General features: G+C 48.5%; 1 protein-coding gene across 1 annotated transcript in view; it reads left to right on the top strand.

Annotated features, from left to right (window-relative positions):
• Positions 1-15872, top strand: part of CTNNA1 (catenin alpha 1) — a 90959-nt gene that overhangs the window by 23832 nt on the left and 51255 nt on the right. The gene's annotated exons all lie outside the window — the stretch shown is intronic.

Below are 15872 nucleotides of genomic sequence, written 5' to 3'. Positions count from 1 at the left end.
GGCTGTGTCCTCTGGAAATCGTTTCTAATCAGCACATTTTTATTAGTATGTGATGCATTTGTGATAGTGGCTCAAACCAACGTGCTGCTGGCTYGGATGAGTCCCTGTTAGCATAATGGAGAACGAAACACCTGCCCAAAGCTTCTGAAAAGCAGGGAAGAGGAGGACACCGAGTCTCACACGTGAGAGAGGGGCTTGGGTTTCTTGTGCTGATAGTTGGTCCRTGCCAAAGACTTGAGACCTTTGACTTCCCTTTGCCTGGCTGCGTGTCCTGCTCCTCTCGCTCTGTGCCGCTGGCTCCGACACGCCAACTGAAGTAATCGCCCTGAGATGAAAATAGGGCCTTCCCTCTGTTATCTCTTTTAGCACATTGTGAAATTAGTGAAGCGCGTTGGGCTTTTAAAGTCACTGCTCTGTTATGGTTGTAGACAGCATAGTTGGGAAAATGAGATTAGAAATGTGGTGAAACGGGCTGGAAAAAGCAATTGATAAATTATGGCGGAAACAGGGGGTGGTGTGTGAAAAATCCCGACTGAAGATGGAAAAAAAACTCGGAGTGATTAACCTAAAGACTGAATAATAGCCAGGGCCCTAAAGAGGGGAAAAGGCTTGGTACGTGTAGCRGAAAAGTAGGGATGTGCTGACTTGCAGCAGGGGTAGGGGCTGCATTATATCATGTATATGTGTGATATACCCACTGCTACAGAGCCCAGCCATCTCCCGTTGTGCTTCTCTCCAAGCTGCCTTTGAAGAGGGAAATGAATCAGGCATTAAATCTGTTAATTGCACAGCGCTTGCAGTGCAACATAAATCCCGTTCGAGTGCTGGAATCGGAGGCATTTCTTGGCCAAGGGTTTAAAAAAGCAAAGAGCAGATGGGAGGAGGGAAGCCCTGGGAAGGTGGAAGTGCTGGAATGCCTCTGGGCAGATTCCTTTGGAGCTCTGCATGCCTTCGGTTCCAGGGCCTTCCTCTGGCTTCTCTGCTTTTGTTGGGCTGTGGGTGGTGGTTTTCCTCCAGATCCCTATAAAAGAAGGACGCTTAGRTGGTTTACAGCCCCAACCCGAGCACTTTGGACCCGCCGATGGCTAGTGTCCCCAAGGGGCAACGTTGAGGCTCTCATGGCCCTTGCCGGGGGGTTTCCATCCGAGCCGGCTCTGCAGTAACGAAGACGTGAGCTGCAGGGTCTCTGGAGCCAGGTGTCTGCTGCCATAGTGATGAAGCCCGTGATTCTGTCTCTAAAAGAAGAGCGGGAGGTGCAGGCTCAGCAGCTCCTCACAGAATTGCGTCCGCTTGGCTTGGATTCCTGGACATTCCCTTCCCTTCCCCATCGGACACACCACATGCCACTTCCAAACAGAGGTGTAGCCAGACCAAATGGCACAAACTCCATGTGCTGTTTCATAACTTGGTCCCTTYGCTTCTAATCCGCAAGCAGGAATTGGGCGTTCTGTTGAAGCCTGCATTGCAGCTCCCTCCCTGATCCCAACACCAGTGTGAATGTGTGACTCAATTGTCCTGCTCGAGCTTTGTGTTGGTGGTGCCTGAAGGGCAGAGCAAGACCTGGCRAGCAACCCCAGCGACAGGTATCAATCCTGCCTCGCCCTGTGAAAGCAGAGGAGCCCAAGGTCCTGAATTCAGCTACCTAGAAAGCAATACAGCGACTACCTCAATTGCAGCAAAGCTCATACTGTGGCTTATCTGTGGCAGGATTTGATGCTCAGGTGATGTTCCCAATGTAGCCCCGTTTGCCTTCACACAGCAAATACTACCCTGCCCTCCTGTGTGGGGAGGGCAGCAGCAGCCCTTGCTGACTGCTTTCCTGTGCTCTGCTGCTCAGGTTTATGCCTGTAGCTTTCACTGCCGTTAAATAATCCAAACTAGTCGAAGCAGGAGCATAAAAAAGATTAGTGGGAGGGTCGAGCTGAAGTATTTCTGCATTTCTAAGCCCGGGTACAGAATGGAGAGGTAACCAAATCCCATAAACTTGGAGTCATGACACAGTGTGTGCTTTCGGGTGTAACTCTCCACGGATGTTATTACTGTAGAACTCGAACAGCTTGATGTTATCTGCTTTGTTAAACAGAATAAACATAGGAGATCATGGTTCTGAGATGGGGCTTTAGCAGGTTAAAAAGCAGCTGCAGGACGTGAGCTGGAAGCTAAGCTGCAAGTTTGCAGCCTGCACTCGGTTTGACTATGTTGGACTTGCCAGAGATATCAATTTGCTGCACTGGCTTATCTGATTGACACGTAAGGCTGGAAAAAAGGCTTCCTTAAGCTTTTGAAAATCCATTTTATTACTTGATGCAAATGCCCTAAGGGATTGGGACAGTTGGGTTTCTTTCCACAAAGGCTGTTCTCTTATAATTTTATATATATATATATATATAAAATATATATATATATATATTGTAATATATATATATTTGGCATGCATAGGAGCGTGGGAAGAGCTCTCCCTTTACGGTATGTTTTGCACCCCAGCAGTTTCTCACGCCCATAACCCAGTGCTGCAGACGCAGGGAGCTGCCCCCGCGTGCGGTGCCGCAGGCAGAGCCCTCCCTTTGGGACGGCCCCTTTGTGCCCCGTGCACAGAGGGTGCACCGAAATCCCCACCTTGGGAAATAATAACATCACATTAYGTAAAATGACTCGGCAGGGCCCATTTCAGTGGGAATCTTAGTGCCTTCCTATTAACATTCCACCTGGATCTGCCGCTGCCTGGATCGTGTCAGAGCTGCTCGGCAGCAAACGGAGAGAATCTGTGCGGGGTGACGTGGGGGCCGGCTGGCCAGGCACAGAATATTTCAGCTAATTTTTCCGCTTTGCAGCCTATGTTTGGCCTCTGGGGGCCGGTCCCTGTGGCCGGGTGTTGGCAGATGCTGGGGCTGTGTGCGCGGTTGATGTTTTAGTACCATGTTTTAATGTGACTTACAAGCCGTGCCTTCGAAGCGMACGGGGCAGTTGAATCCAAAAGCATTAAGCTCCATCGTAACGATGCACGCGGCGCCYAGGCAGCGATGCTGGGCGGTGATCTCTGCCCTCTGAGATCCAAAGCACCTCTCAATTCCTGGTTTTGCACCCCAGTCTCAATTTGCCCAGCACTCGACCTTGCTGTTTCGCTTTCCCAAGTTGCCTTGAGTGTCTCAGTGGTGCTTGAAAATGAAGGAGCAGCGAGGTTCTGTGACCACGTCCGCAGTGTCTTTTGGGAGCAGTAACCCGCTGTGCAGGGTTTACGCTCCGGGTTTATTCCTGCTGCACAGCCTGGAGGTGGGCTCTGAGCCATTAATAAGTGTCCCACAACTCTGCCTTCCCCTTGGGAATTTCCGCCTGGAAATCTTCCCGGAACTGTTAAACTTATTTACAGCAGGTGCCTATGCATCTGAACGGGCTCTTGCACAGCCTTTGGAGCTAGAGCAGTTCTTGGAAATATATGTGAATCCAAAGGGCCGAATGGTCTGTATTCATCTCTGCGCCAGTAAAAGCACCAGCCAGACCTTCGACCTTTGGAAAATCTGCCCTTTCCTGTTCCAATGTTGCATTTCCGTCAGCTGGAGCTGCTTGCATGCCCGAGGGAAGGACACCATTGGGAAGCCAGGGTGCGTTTCCCTGCCGGGGCCTTGGCTGCTCGGCAAAGGCAACAGTGCTGTGTGAAGCCAGGCCCTGATTTCCAGAGAACGTTATCAATTYGTCAAAGATACGGCTTTTAAAAACATCAAATTGCGGAAGTAATACAGTTTAAGTGGTTAATGCTTACAGGATGGCATCCAGTAAATAATTCRACGTACTTTGAATGAAGCTAAGTGAATATTATTAGAATTTAAGACGGCAGCAGCTGGGCATTTGGGGGCTGTAAAAAGCCTGGTTTGGGGCTGAGTACAGGCGTATTTGGAATTTGGGAGCTTTACTTCTTGAAGCGCTTGGGAGATGAGCGTGTCCGTAGCAGGAACAAGCCCTCCAACACCCATCTTAACTTGGGAGTTTAGTACCTGCCTTGTGCAGCAGTRGAGCTTTCCGTTCTCCTTGGTCTCACCTGCACCCTGTGGAAAACAGCATCCGCAAAAACCTGACCTCATCGGTTTTTCAGTTCTGGTGAATGGATGGCTATCTGATTAATATTACACAGTGCAGCACCTGTGTGATACTGCATTGCAAAGCTTGCCTTGGAACAAGCCTTAGGGAAGGCTTGGAACAGCGGGAAATACRGATAGATGGCAGAGGAGAAGAGAGCAGAGCCAACTGCTTGTGTGCCAGGGTCACAGCTCTTTTGCTGAAAACCCTTTGAAAAGACTGGTGTTCGTGGCTTGGGGAATTGTCTGTTTGGAAAGTCAAGGTTGCCGCTGCTGAAGTGATGCTCCCAGAGGGAGGTTCATTCAAAACAGCAGCAAAACCCTGGGCACTCGGGCCAAGAGCTTCCTTGCACAGGTGCCTTAATGCATGGGGCTTCTCTCGGTGCAAAGTAATGGAGAAGAGAGAGATTTCCCTGGGCATCAGGTCCCGGGGCGGGGAGAAAAGGGACCTCTTCAATATTAGCTGCAAAGCAACGTGCCTCTAAGCTGGCCGTCGCCTTCCTGCCTCCTGYGTGGGCCAGGCAGGGGTGTATCTTAGTCTCTTAAAAGATGCACGCCTTAAAAATGAAATAACGTGCTTTTTGTTGGCTTTGCGCTAAATTCAATGATTTTTGGCCTAACGCTCCCACCTGCCAGCTCAGCAGGCTTATGTCCTGCTTTTTAAAGTGACAAATTTAGGATCTAACCAGGCTGCGTGAGGCTGTGCATAGAGAGCCCTCAGAGGAGCGAGCATGCTTAATATCATAAACTCCTAAAATCATAAACAGAATTCAGATATTTGTTAGGTTTTTCCCTCTGCCTCCATGCAYGAACATCGTTGCATTTGTACGTGCCTTACAATTAGAAGGAAAACATCTCAGGTTGCTGGAGCTACCCAAGTATCTTTTAATGTCTTGCAGACACCTCTCATTTATGTGCTTGAGGTTTATTTCTATGGTGGAATTTATTTCCTGGTATCAATTTGCGACTGTTCTCGCTGTCAGGTCTCTGCTTCGATATGGAAGTTAACGCTGGTAAATGATGCTTAAAAAAGGGTCTTGGCCTCCTCAACAGCCAACTTCTCCTGGCCCCTACACAGTCCAACAAATTCGAGCCTCTTCCAAGATCCTACAGATGGTTTTGTATTTCCCTGGCAACTCGAGAGCCTTTCTTGCTTTGTTCTCTACTATATCTTTGAACCTCTACTTTGAGGACAACTTTCAAACTTTGGAACGGTCCCTGTTGAGTCATCTAGGGGGAGGAAGGTGACAGGAGAGCTCTGATGTCAAGTACAGAGCAGGACTGCAGCTGGAGCATTTGATACTGTTCTCCTTAAATGCCAAACTGCGAATTTCCTAGAGGCAGAATGAGGTTTTCGGGCACCTCTCCAGGAGTCAAAAAAATCCCAATTCTAGAGGTCAGTGAACTGAAAAAAGCCAAGAAATGAAAATTTAATGCAGAAATGACTGAAATAAAGGAAGGAAACAAAGTTGGAAGCCCTTCTGACTTATGCCCCATCAGTTGACCCTCTTGCTGCTAAATGGCCCTCAGTATGGTCATTTTGCTCTTGTTGCGTCTTTTAAATTGAGCTAATAGTTGAGGACAGAATCTTCACAAAGCAAAAACAAAGTTTTTGGTCTTAAGCTTCTTAAGCTTTAGAAACCAGGCCTGAAATGAAGTAGGTGAGATGAGGGATGCAGCGGGGCTGGTGGAGCAGGACGTCTCCACAGCCGGATCCTGCCCTCACGTGCCATCATGAAGACATTATTCATGGACAGCATAAGACCAGTTGCTTTCATACTAGTCACCAATGAGTTAAGCAACCTGCCAGCTTTTATGGGGGTTAATATTCTAGAGGAAAYATCTCCTGTTATTGCCGGGTGTTTGGAGGAGATTTTTTTGCTCTAARTCATGGATTCCTCCAGGTGACATCAAGCAAGTGTTTGCAAAAGGGCAGGATGGTGGTGCTGGTACACGGGCAGTATGTCTGCTCTAATCTKGAGTGGATTATTCTGTATTTATATATTTAATAGATTATTTTAYGTATTCTGTAGCCTTGCTCTATGGCTTTGACTGTATTCCCTGCTTCCGGAGTACTGCGTATGCAGTGGGAAAGGCTGCTTGATAYGAGGCTCTGCTCAGCCTCCTGTTCAGTTAAAACTGTTTTTTTTTTGATGCAAAACTGAATGAACTGGGCTTCAGAGGACTGTCACCTTGAGAACATTTTATATTCACATTTCTATATGCAGCACTAGGTTTCTGTACTGGCAGCGCATGACAGGCTAAAAAACGAAGGTTCTCTGCCTCCCATCCTGCCCTTTTCTTCCCTTTTTGAACACTTATTTTGCAAATGATGCTCCCTTGCTGCTCCCTTTGTGTGCGCAGGCAGCTCCTGAGTGGCTTATTCCCATSCACAGCCCTTTTCCCGCACAGAAGGGCGGCCGCTTTAGATGTGCCGAGCTCAGACTCGGCCTCAAAACGCTCTAACGCTTCCTCATTATCTGCAACAGTGGCTGGCTAATTAGTTAGCTCAGTAAATAACGGCCGGAGAGGGTCGCCGTAAAGCCTGACGGCGGGACCGTCACCTGCAGTGCTCGCTCAGCCTCTGCTCTCATCAGGGAGCAGCTTTTGCTGCTGCTGCGGGTCAAAGGAGCTGCTAGAAACACCGAGGTGACCAAACCCCAGCAGTGCCCAAGCCCTGGTTGGCGCAACCTACCAAAAATAGTTGAAATCAGTCAAGAAAAACGGTGCACGTGAGGCAGAGGTGCTGCTCTCTGCCCTTGGCGCCCCTTCCTGTTGGTCAAACCTTTTCCTTGCCCTTGGAGACAACTTCATATACCGTTTCCTTCACTGGGCTGCAGGTTYGAGCAGCCGCATCCCTTCCGATAGGCCCCAAGCGTCCCAAACAAGAGCTATTTATATTTCTAATAATGAACAAAGGCCGCATTAATTCTCGCTTTTAATGCCTTACGGCTGTATTGCTGGGCTTGTTTTATTATCTGCTTCTCCAGGCTGCCTTGCCAGGAGGTCGGTGGCTTCCTTCCCAGATTCCTAATGCGCTGCCTTCCTCTTGGAAAGGGCATGTGCTCTCTTGGCTCATGCTTTTTAATTGGAGTTTTGCAGGGGTTTGTGCTGTTCCCGTTGCAGTCGTGCTGGCCTGCATGGGCAGCATGCAGCATTTCAGGGCTTTTGCAGTGGTTGCAGGTTGAAGCTGGTGACGTGCACGGCTTGTTTCTGGATGGCTCTGTTTGTTCGTGTAATTTGCAGAGAAAAAACTTGAGATGGGCTTTAGATTAGGAGCCCAGTTAGCATAAAAGGGGACAATTAGGCATAAAAGGGGAGAATTAAGCATAAATAAGAGGCTCTGAGAGCGCGTTGCTCAGCAGCCCGAGCAGCTGGCTCGCGCGCAGCCAACATTGCACCCTGTCCCCCTCACTCCAGGCCTGGAGACATCCCCCCTTCCTGGCCACTGCTCCCAACAACTCTGGGCAACGAGGCCAATTGACCTGTATCCATCTCTGGCTGGTTGTRGGTCACCATTTGCTTTGTGAGGAAGCAGCTGGATGTGTGGCCAGGAGGTTGTGCTGGCCCTGCCGAGCTCCTCGGGGCGGCCTTTGGAGCAGGGTTTGCACCAGGGCTCTCCTGCTTGCCTGGCCMTCAGCACGGATGCGGCGCGGCCCTCGTCGGCGCGAAGCGGCAAGGGGAGCTGCGTGCTGAGRAGGAGACTTGTGTCAGCAGCTCCCATACTGCCGGGGCTTTTCAGTGCTGGGTTAACGTGGGGCTCATGGGGGTTATTTTAACTTGGTTTAACTTAACTTGTAGTGAAAACTAGAGTCAGATGTAGGGTATGTTTTATATAAATATGTATGTATATTAAAAACTTCCAGTTTTGTAGTATGTTTTATATCTCTTGCTGGAGAGAGGCTGGATATTGTGCAGTTTTAATGATTATATCCCAGTACTGTCTTAAGGAAGACCAGCCCAGACCATTTACTGGGGCCCATGAAGGTCTCTGAAGCAAATGGCCAGTTCCCCATGCACTTAGAGCAGCAAAGGTCTCGTGTGTGTGTGTGTGTGTATTTAAGTAATAAATAACTGGATCCCTTTAGTAAGTGAATCCCTGTATGGCCTGAGCTTGAAAATTAGCCCTTCAAGTGGCCTTGGTCTGATRGTCATCAAGAAGGTCGGTGGTTGCAAAGCAGACCCAGCATTTACTGAGAGATTGGGTGGCAATTCCAGAGCCATTCCTGTGGCAATAGGAATGTGGCTGAGGCTGGAATAGCCCTGGACGTTTTGGAGAGCTGCCATTAAAGGCAAAAGAATGTGAAATTTGGAAGAGGAGAAACTCGTGCTCTTTTGATTCCCTATTTCTGTTAGGAAAGAGACCCTGCCCAAGCCGAAAGCTGCAAATCACAGCTCGTGCGTGAGGAAGAGGCTGAGGATCACTAGTGAAAAGGCTTCAAGTAGCTTGAGAAATACCTGTCTCAAAGTCACTAGAATGTTTTTGGTAATAGACATCAGTGAAAATAAGGCAGTAGAATGTTTTTGATCACAGATATTGGTCAAAATAGGTCTTTCCCATTTATAACTCCATTATATAAAGGGGGAAAAAGTTTCTCATGTCGGAACATGAGAAACCAGYGTGTGGAATGGGGCTGGCCGGCAGGATGTGCGGATTGCAGCGTGGGAGCTGTCGGTGTCCGACCTGCATCAAGCCCTGACTGCGCTGCTGGGTTCCACTGTGGACAGCCTGGATGAGGATTCCACGTATCCAGCCAGGAGAGCATTCCAGAGGCTGCCAGGCAGCTGTCTCAATAGCTTTTTAGTGCCCAAACCCAATACTCACTGGGTACCCTTGATACAGCAGGCGTGCATTAGAATTGTGTATGTTCTTGGGCCATAAGAAATGGGAGCCCCTACAGAATCCCAGAATGGTTGAGGTTGGAAGGGACCTCTAGGGATCATCCAGTCCAGCCCACTCCTYGAGCAGGGACACCCAGAGCACAGGGCACCTGGTCGCAGCCRGGTGGATTTGGGAGATCTCCYGAGCAGGAGCCTCCYYAGCCTCCCTGGGCAGCCTGTGCCAGGGCTCTGGCACCTTCACAGTTAAGAAGCTCTTCCTCACGTGGAGATGGAACTGCCTGGGTTTCARCTTGTACCYATTGCCTCYRTATTTTAAACTGCATGGAGACATCAACAGTAAGACCCTGCAGAAACACCTGGAGTTCAAAATCTGATCTGTGGAATATAGAACCTTCTTCTACAAGTGACCTGTCACTGCTCCTTGTAGCAGCTTGTCAGAGGTACCTGCTGTTCCTGCCCGGGAGTGTGGAGCCCTGTTAGGTGTCACCGCTGCCAAAGCTCTCAGTCTAGCCTGATGAAAAGCCCAACCTCAACCTTGCTGAAGTTCCTGGTGTCTCAGGAGGGGCTGCTAATTGCAGGGAGAAGCCATCTGTCCTGTACTGATGCTCCCTTACAGCAAAGCTTCACAGCTGCCCAGCTACCCGTGGACGGCCCCGAGATAACTGCTCGTCTGCAGAGAGGTGCATAAACTGGAGGAGTTTTTCTTCTTCTCAAGCCTGTGGCTTTTGATCCATCTGAAGGCTGAAGATGGCTCGGCCTCCGTGCAGCTGTAGGAAGGCAGGAGGCAGCAAACCCTGCCTGCACTCCCATCTCTTTTCATCTGTTGCCCACTTAAGCTGAGGACCATCTGCTGCTTCCCCAAGGTAAGCAGCCTGCAGTCCTACCTGTGCAGCTGAGTTTCTCAGTATTTTCATCTTCAGGACTGTCTGGAAAGAGGAAAGATCCCATGAAGCTTGAATTATTCAGCCAAGATTTTGAGTACGGAGCAAATCTGAAGTCCCTGTGGACCTTGACGCAGCAGATGTTGCTGCTCATGGGGCATGGTTTGCCTCAGGGCCAGCTGAGATCAATAAGCACTTGCAAGTCTTTGCTGAAACATGTCCCCTTATGGTAAGGGTTGCATAGACTGTGCTTTGCCATCTCCTTGCCCTTGGGGTGAAGGGTGTAGAGCTTGACCTGGGGCAGCAGCCTATGATGTGGTTTTTCCAAAGGACTTGTTCCTTTGCGTGACATCTAGTGAAGAGATCCCTCCTGGAGCTAACTCAGAGCTTGATTTACTCTGAGTGAAGCCAAGTTTAGCTGAGGTTGCTGGCAAAACTTCCCGAAATGTGATTAATAGAGGGAGTTGCTGACGTGCTTTTGCCGTACCTACCTCCCATGTGATGCCCTTAGTGATGAAAACTCATTTCTATTCCCTGGCCTTTTCCAGGTTCTCCTTTTTATCAGGTTGTGTCATTATTAGCTTTAGGAAGAGCTCTATTAATTTTACAGTTTTTCCTCTCTGAAAGATTAAAAACTTMAGGTTGTGTCAGGGCTGGAGGAATCGCAAATTCCTGCTCCCAGTTACCCGGCACACACGGCTTTTGAAGCAGAGGTTTCAGGCGTGTGATGGATTATTTAGGAGTTTGTTGCAGGAAGGAGCAAGGGCATCATAATAAAATACTTGGAGCGGGATTGGGCTGGATTTCGTGTTCAGTGTCCTCTGCGTTTTTAGTTATTTGCGATCACAGAAGTAGATGCTGCTTTTCTGCAGTGAGTTTTCCTAGAATATTTTGCCCAATTAAAGGCTATTTTGAGGATTTTGTAGCCATACAGCTGCGAAGCATCTTGGCAAGATTTTTCTCTTTGAAATGTGTTTCCTGCATCCAGGGCTGCCTTTAATCTCATGTGGGCCAGCGAAACCTGCTCTGCCAATTAAATATGTAGGGAGGCTGTTCTGTTTGGTAAAAGATGGTGTGTTTAAACAGCAGAAGTCCTTGCTGCTCCTGTGTTTGAAAATGAAAAATTCAGTGGTAGCACGGCCTGCAGACTCGCAGCCATTAGAAGGAGCTTTTCAGATTTCATCTCCTGATTAGAATACAGAAAACTAATTGCTTTTGACTGGAATGACTTATGACCTGTTCAGTATTTAAGAATCTGCTTGATGCATGAACTTTTTTTTTTTTTTTTTTTTTTAATAAGGTAAGGCTGCTTTTTAAATTGACATAGAGCATAATGCATGTGTTCCGAATAGGGAGTGTTTGGCGTGATTTTACCAGTGGGGAAAATAGTAAGAGCTCGTCCGGATTTGCCTCAGAGTGGCAGGTAGAGCAACAGAGGTGGCTGAGCACAAACAGGGCCAGCCTGGCTGAGCCTCATTTAAAATAACAGAATACTTCATTCCTGCTGAAAAGGGAAATTTATTAGAGTGCCTTAAACTCTCTAGTAGAGAATATGGCTCCAACTGGCATTGTGCTTGGGTTGGAAGAGTTTGGGTGGGATTTTGGGAAGAAGACCTAGGTAAGGTTGGCTAAATACCTCCTCGGATCCCTGTTCTGCTCCCAGCTGTTCTGCCGAGTGCTGCCAGCTCAGGAGGCCTCGAATGTCTATTTGGCCTTTTTCTTTTAGCAAAGAAAGAAAGAAGAAAAAAAATACGTATTCTGTAGATCTTTTGGGTGAAAAAAGGTGAAAAACTCACATTATGTTTTGGTGGCTGTTAATCCTCGCGGTGTTTGCTGAGTGCCCTCAGTGGCCGAGCCTCTCCAGTCATTCAGGGCAAAAATAAATAGGAAATTTGGGCAACGATTCAATGGTRGGCACAGAGTCTCTCCTCATGGAATACATGGGATAAATCCCCAAATCCATGGCCCGTGATGTCACCTGTGACAGTACTTTAATACAGTACAGGGTAATGGTTTCCTAGTATCTAATGGCAATTAGGATACTAGATACTAGGATATCTAGTATCTAATGGCAATTAGGATACTAGGATACTAGAAGGTGTTAACTGGACAGCAGTGGATTCACAACAGCTCTTAAAGTAAGAGTAAAGTAAATATTAACTTCAAGATTTTATGGTGAACCAGCACTTGGACTGAAGTTTGTTCCTTAGCCTATATATRCTTAGGAGAGGATCAACACTTTCCCAAATATTGAGTTTTCAGTTCATTTGTGCAGTTATTTGTCTCTTTGTCTTATTTGTCTCTGTGTCTTATTTGGATTCTCTGAGATTACCTGGTTTCTGTTGCTAGTGATACTGCTGTTTTAGTATCTGAACTTAAAGGAATTGCATCGTATTTTCAGAATACTGATTTCCCCCCCCACACACGCTTACATGTCTTACCTTATGAAAACAAAACTCTTGTTTTCCAATAGACGGGTTTATCATGAATTTCTCCCGAGTATTAGAAGGATGAGAGGAACAGGTAGCCAAGCGGCATTTCAAACTAAACGTTTCAGCTAAGCCTTTTGCAAAAAAATAAAATAAAAAGTGCATGCAGCTAAAGCTTAATTACTGCAGTTAATTTTAGCTGCTGGTGCAGATGGGGATGAGCGTCTCCTGGCTGCCTGGAACTTGTTCTTTTTTGGGTTCTCAGCCTCTTGCTGTGTTGGGTGGTGTCCCAGAGTGCCCCGATCCCAGGGGACGGTCCCCCTTGCTCCGCTCTGCGACCCGACGGATGAACCGAGTGCTGCGGTTGTCACAGGGGGCACCGGGCCTGGCCCCAGCTGCTCCTTGCAGGTTGTCACTGTGTCCCTAAAGTACCACGCAGGGCTCAGTCCTGTCATTTCTTTGCGACCTTCCTTTCTGAGCAAGGAAGAGGCAAACCCGGTTTTACACTATACACAGATTTAATACCAAAATTTATGTACACAGCACTTCATTTTACTCCGTTACTTACACCCTTCTCCCCTCCGCCAGAAATTGGCTCTTGAAACACAAACACAACAACCGTCGGCCTTCCCTTTCCTGTCTCTGCTCACTAAGCTGGCAGAATAGTTCCCTCACTGATGTCGCCGTGATGCTGAAAGGAAACCGTGTGTGTGGTTTTAATGTCTGGCTGTGAAACAGCCCTTAAATGGCTTCCTCAAAAAGCAGCCCCATCCTGGGGCCCTGGGTCTGGCCCCGACTTTAGAGGGAGGAAGGATGTGGGGAGGAAGCAGCTGCCGCCCAACTGCCCCTCGCTTTGGCTSGTTGTTCCTTGTTGTCCTCCTGGAGGGCAGGAATGCTGCATTCCTCTCTGAAGCCTCATTTTTTTTATGGAAAAATTCATAAGAAAGATGAAATCTCGCTTTCCGGGTAGATTTCATGGGTCTGAACAGATGGATCTTAACAGCTATGCAGATCCAAGCCCGCATCAACTTCATTTTCATTGGAGTGGCGCAGGAATTAACTCCGGCATGTTCAGGACTACCCCAAGCTGAGCGTTTAGCACCGAATCCTGCTTTAAAGCCCCTGGCTCCGTGTTAGCAACAGGCCCCCTGCCTTGCAAGGTGARCGGGCATCAGCTGCAGCACGTGGGTTGGCCTATGGGCTGGGCTGTGAAAACTCAGACACAAGCTCCGCTTTGGGGCAAAATAAAGCAAAAAAGGGGGCAAGAGCAGCCCTGGCTCGTGTTTTGGGAGAGCCCCTTAGCAAGCTCTTGGTGTTGGTGTTTGCCCTGAGATGCAGGCAGTTGAGACCAAGTCACCTTGGGTTGTTTTCCATGCGAAAATGGCCTCGGCACCACCGCAYGGAGCAGCACCAGCATTCCTGTGGGGCATGGAAGAGGTGCAAGTGCTTGGAAATGGAAGACGGAGGAAGTGTGGAAAGGAATGAGCCCCTGGTGGTGTCCTTGTGTGGCGCGGTGGCTCAGGCTGCAGTTCTGGGTCCCTCTGGGGCAGTTGGGGTTGTCTTTGCTGCCAGCGTGTGGCCTCCGGCCAGGTTTCTGGCCCCCTAAACGTGCCACGTGGCCCTGTGAAGGAAAAGCCATTGAGGTGCTGCTGGGCTGGATCCAGGGTATCTCATCCAGATCCACATGGAAAGGAATCCAGATCCAGATGGAAGTGAAGGTGCTGCAGGGAAGAGACACCGGGCCTCTGCTTTTCCCTTTGCTCTGAGGCACTGGAGCCATGGAATTTGCCTGGATAAGGTTGGTAGAGTGGGTTATAGTTGGGATTAAGGGACAGGGCAGAGAAGAGGGTTACACCCAGCATTGCCCATCAGCTGGAACATCTGCCTTACTTTCGTGGGGCGTAATTAAGAGCTAATAAAGCTGCTTGTGTGCTGAGCAGGCACCGTCGGAACGAGGGGCCCCTCTCGTTGCTCGGTTGTGCCCTCTCATAGCCAAAATGCTCTGCTTGCCCCTGTCAGCAGAACTGAGGAGCTCGGCTACAACTTCAGCTCTGCTCATGTGCCCCTGGTGCCTGTGAATCCTTCCCGAAATGGCTCTGCCCTCCGCAGCCCTGCGGAGCATGGCCAGTCAAAGCCAGGGGTGGGAAGGGCCCGGCACGCGTAGGTTGTAGTGGCCACAGTGCTCATGCCCACCTCCTTGTGGGGCATCAAGCGGCTCTTTCTGCAAGCAGCTCGATGCCAGTTCCTTTCTTTGCATAAAGATATTGCCCGTCTTGGGCTTGGCTTGCATGGTCCCAGGGGATTTGATTGCACGGCGCAGCCGTTCGCTGCCCACTTCACTGTCGTCAGCTGTAAGTTGTCACTTAGGGGAACAAGTGTAAGGTCTTTCCCTATCATGAACCTCTGTGGGGGCTAAAGCTATTTTTAGGGAAAAAGTTGACCGAATCCTTTCCCTTGGAGTAGAGAAGGGCAGGAATAAACAAGAAAATATTTGCTTTAAGGGCAAATTAATTTGCATAAGGGCACTCTGGTGGAAAAGCAGAATGATGATGAGCACAATTAATATCCTCAAAAGCAGATATTGAAAACCCTTTATGTAAAATGGGAACCCAAGCCACACTTATCTCACCATAATTGTCCCGGATGAGTTCGTTTCACAATCAAACATCAAACTGCTGTATAGTTGCATCCTAAATACCTCACAAAGTGGTAATACAGATATATAAAAGCAGAGTGAAAGAGCAAATTTTTTTTTTTATGCAGTGGTTTTTCTGTTTGGAAAGTTTGCCGAAGAGTTTGGTACAACACATAATTAGCATACGGTAATTACTGATTTGCTCAAGGTATGTCAACACTGTGAGGAATTTCCTTTCTCCGTCGGCGTGTGCTGGTAATAGTTGAACACTGCAGCATTTGACACGACACGTTTTTTTTTTTTTTTAAATATACATACATGTACAGCTCTATATATAGGTATAAAAATCAAATCCATCCCTCTGGTCCTTTTGACTTTGGTTCGACTGTTTCCAACACTTGAACAGTTGACTTAAAAATAATGCGATCCTCTGCGGCCCCCCCACCCCCGTGGCATCTTAGTGCCACCGTCTCTGCATAGATCTGCAAATATTTACATATAATTTCATAATATAGTATAAATAGCAATGTGGTACTTCTAGGTAAAGAAATCGAATCGCTCCTTAAGAGCGAGGGGGAGGAATATATATATATTTTTATATATATATATATATATTTTTTTTTTAAACAGCGTGCTAGCTCAGATTCTGTCCCGTGTTGGAAAGCAGGACGTTTGTTCAGTGACCTGCTTTATAAGTTGGTTCTGGTGCGTTCCCTTCGGGCGAGGCCCGCGGAAGGTTTGCGGCGTTCCCGGGGCTGGGAAGCAGCGGGAGCTGCTCCCGCGCTGGAGCCGCCGGCCTCCCGGCAGAGCAGGGGGGCCAGCGCCGGGAAGGGCGGAAGGGAGGGCTGCCAGGGGGGACAAAGAGAGGCTTCTTCCTTCCTCCTCTCGGCTTTTTAACCCCGCAATTGATATTTGCTTTTAATAAGGGGGAAAAAAACCAACCTTGATGGGTGTTCAGGGTATTTACACGTGAGAAGGTGGTGAAATAATGTTGGCCCCAGCCTAGTTTGGGGGC

Source organism: Nothoprocta perdicaria, unplaced genomic scaffold, assembly GCF_003342845.1.
Source record: "Nothoprocta perdicaria isolate Ctin4 unplaced genomic scaffold, notPer1 scaffold_166, whole genome shotgun sequence".
NCBI lineage: Eukaryota > Metazoa > Chordata > Aves > Tinamiformes > Tinamidae > Nothoprocta > Nothoprocta perdicaria.
Note: the sequence above shows the minus strand (reverse complement) of the source record. Positions and strands in the feature narration are given on the sequence as shown.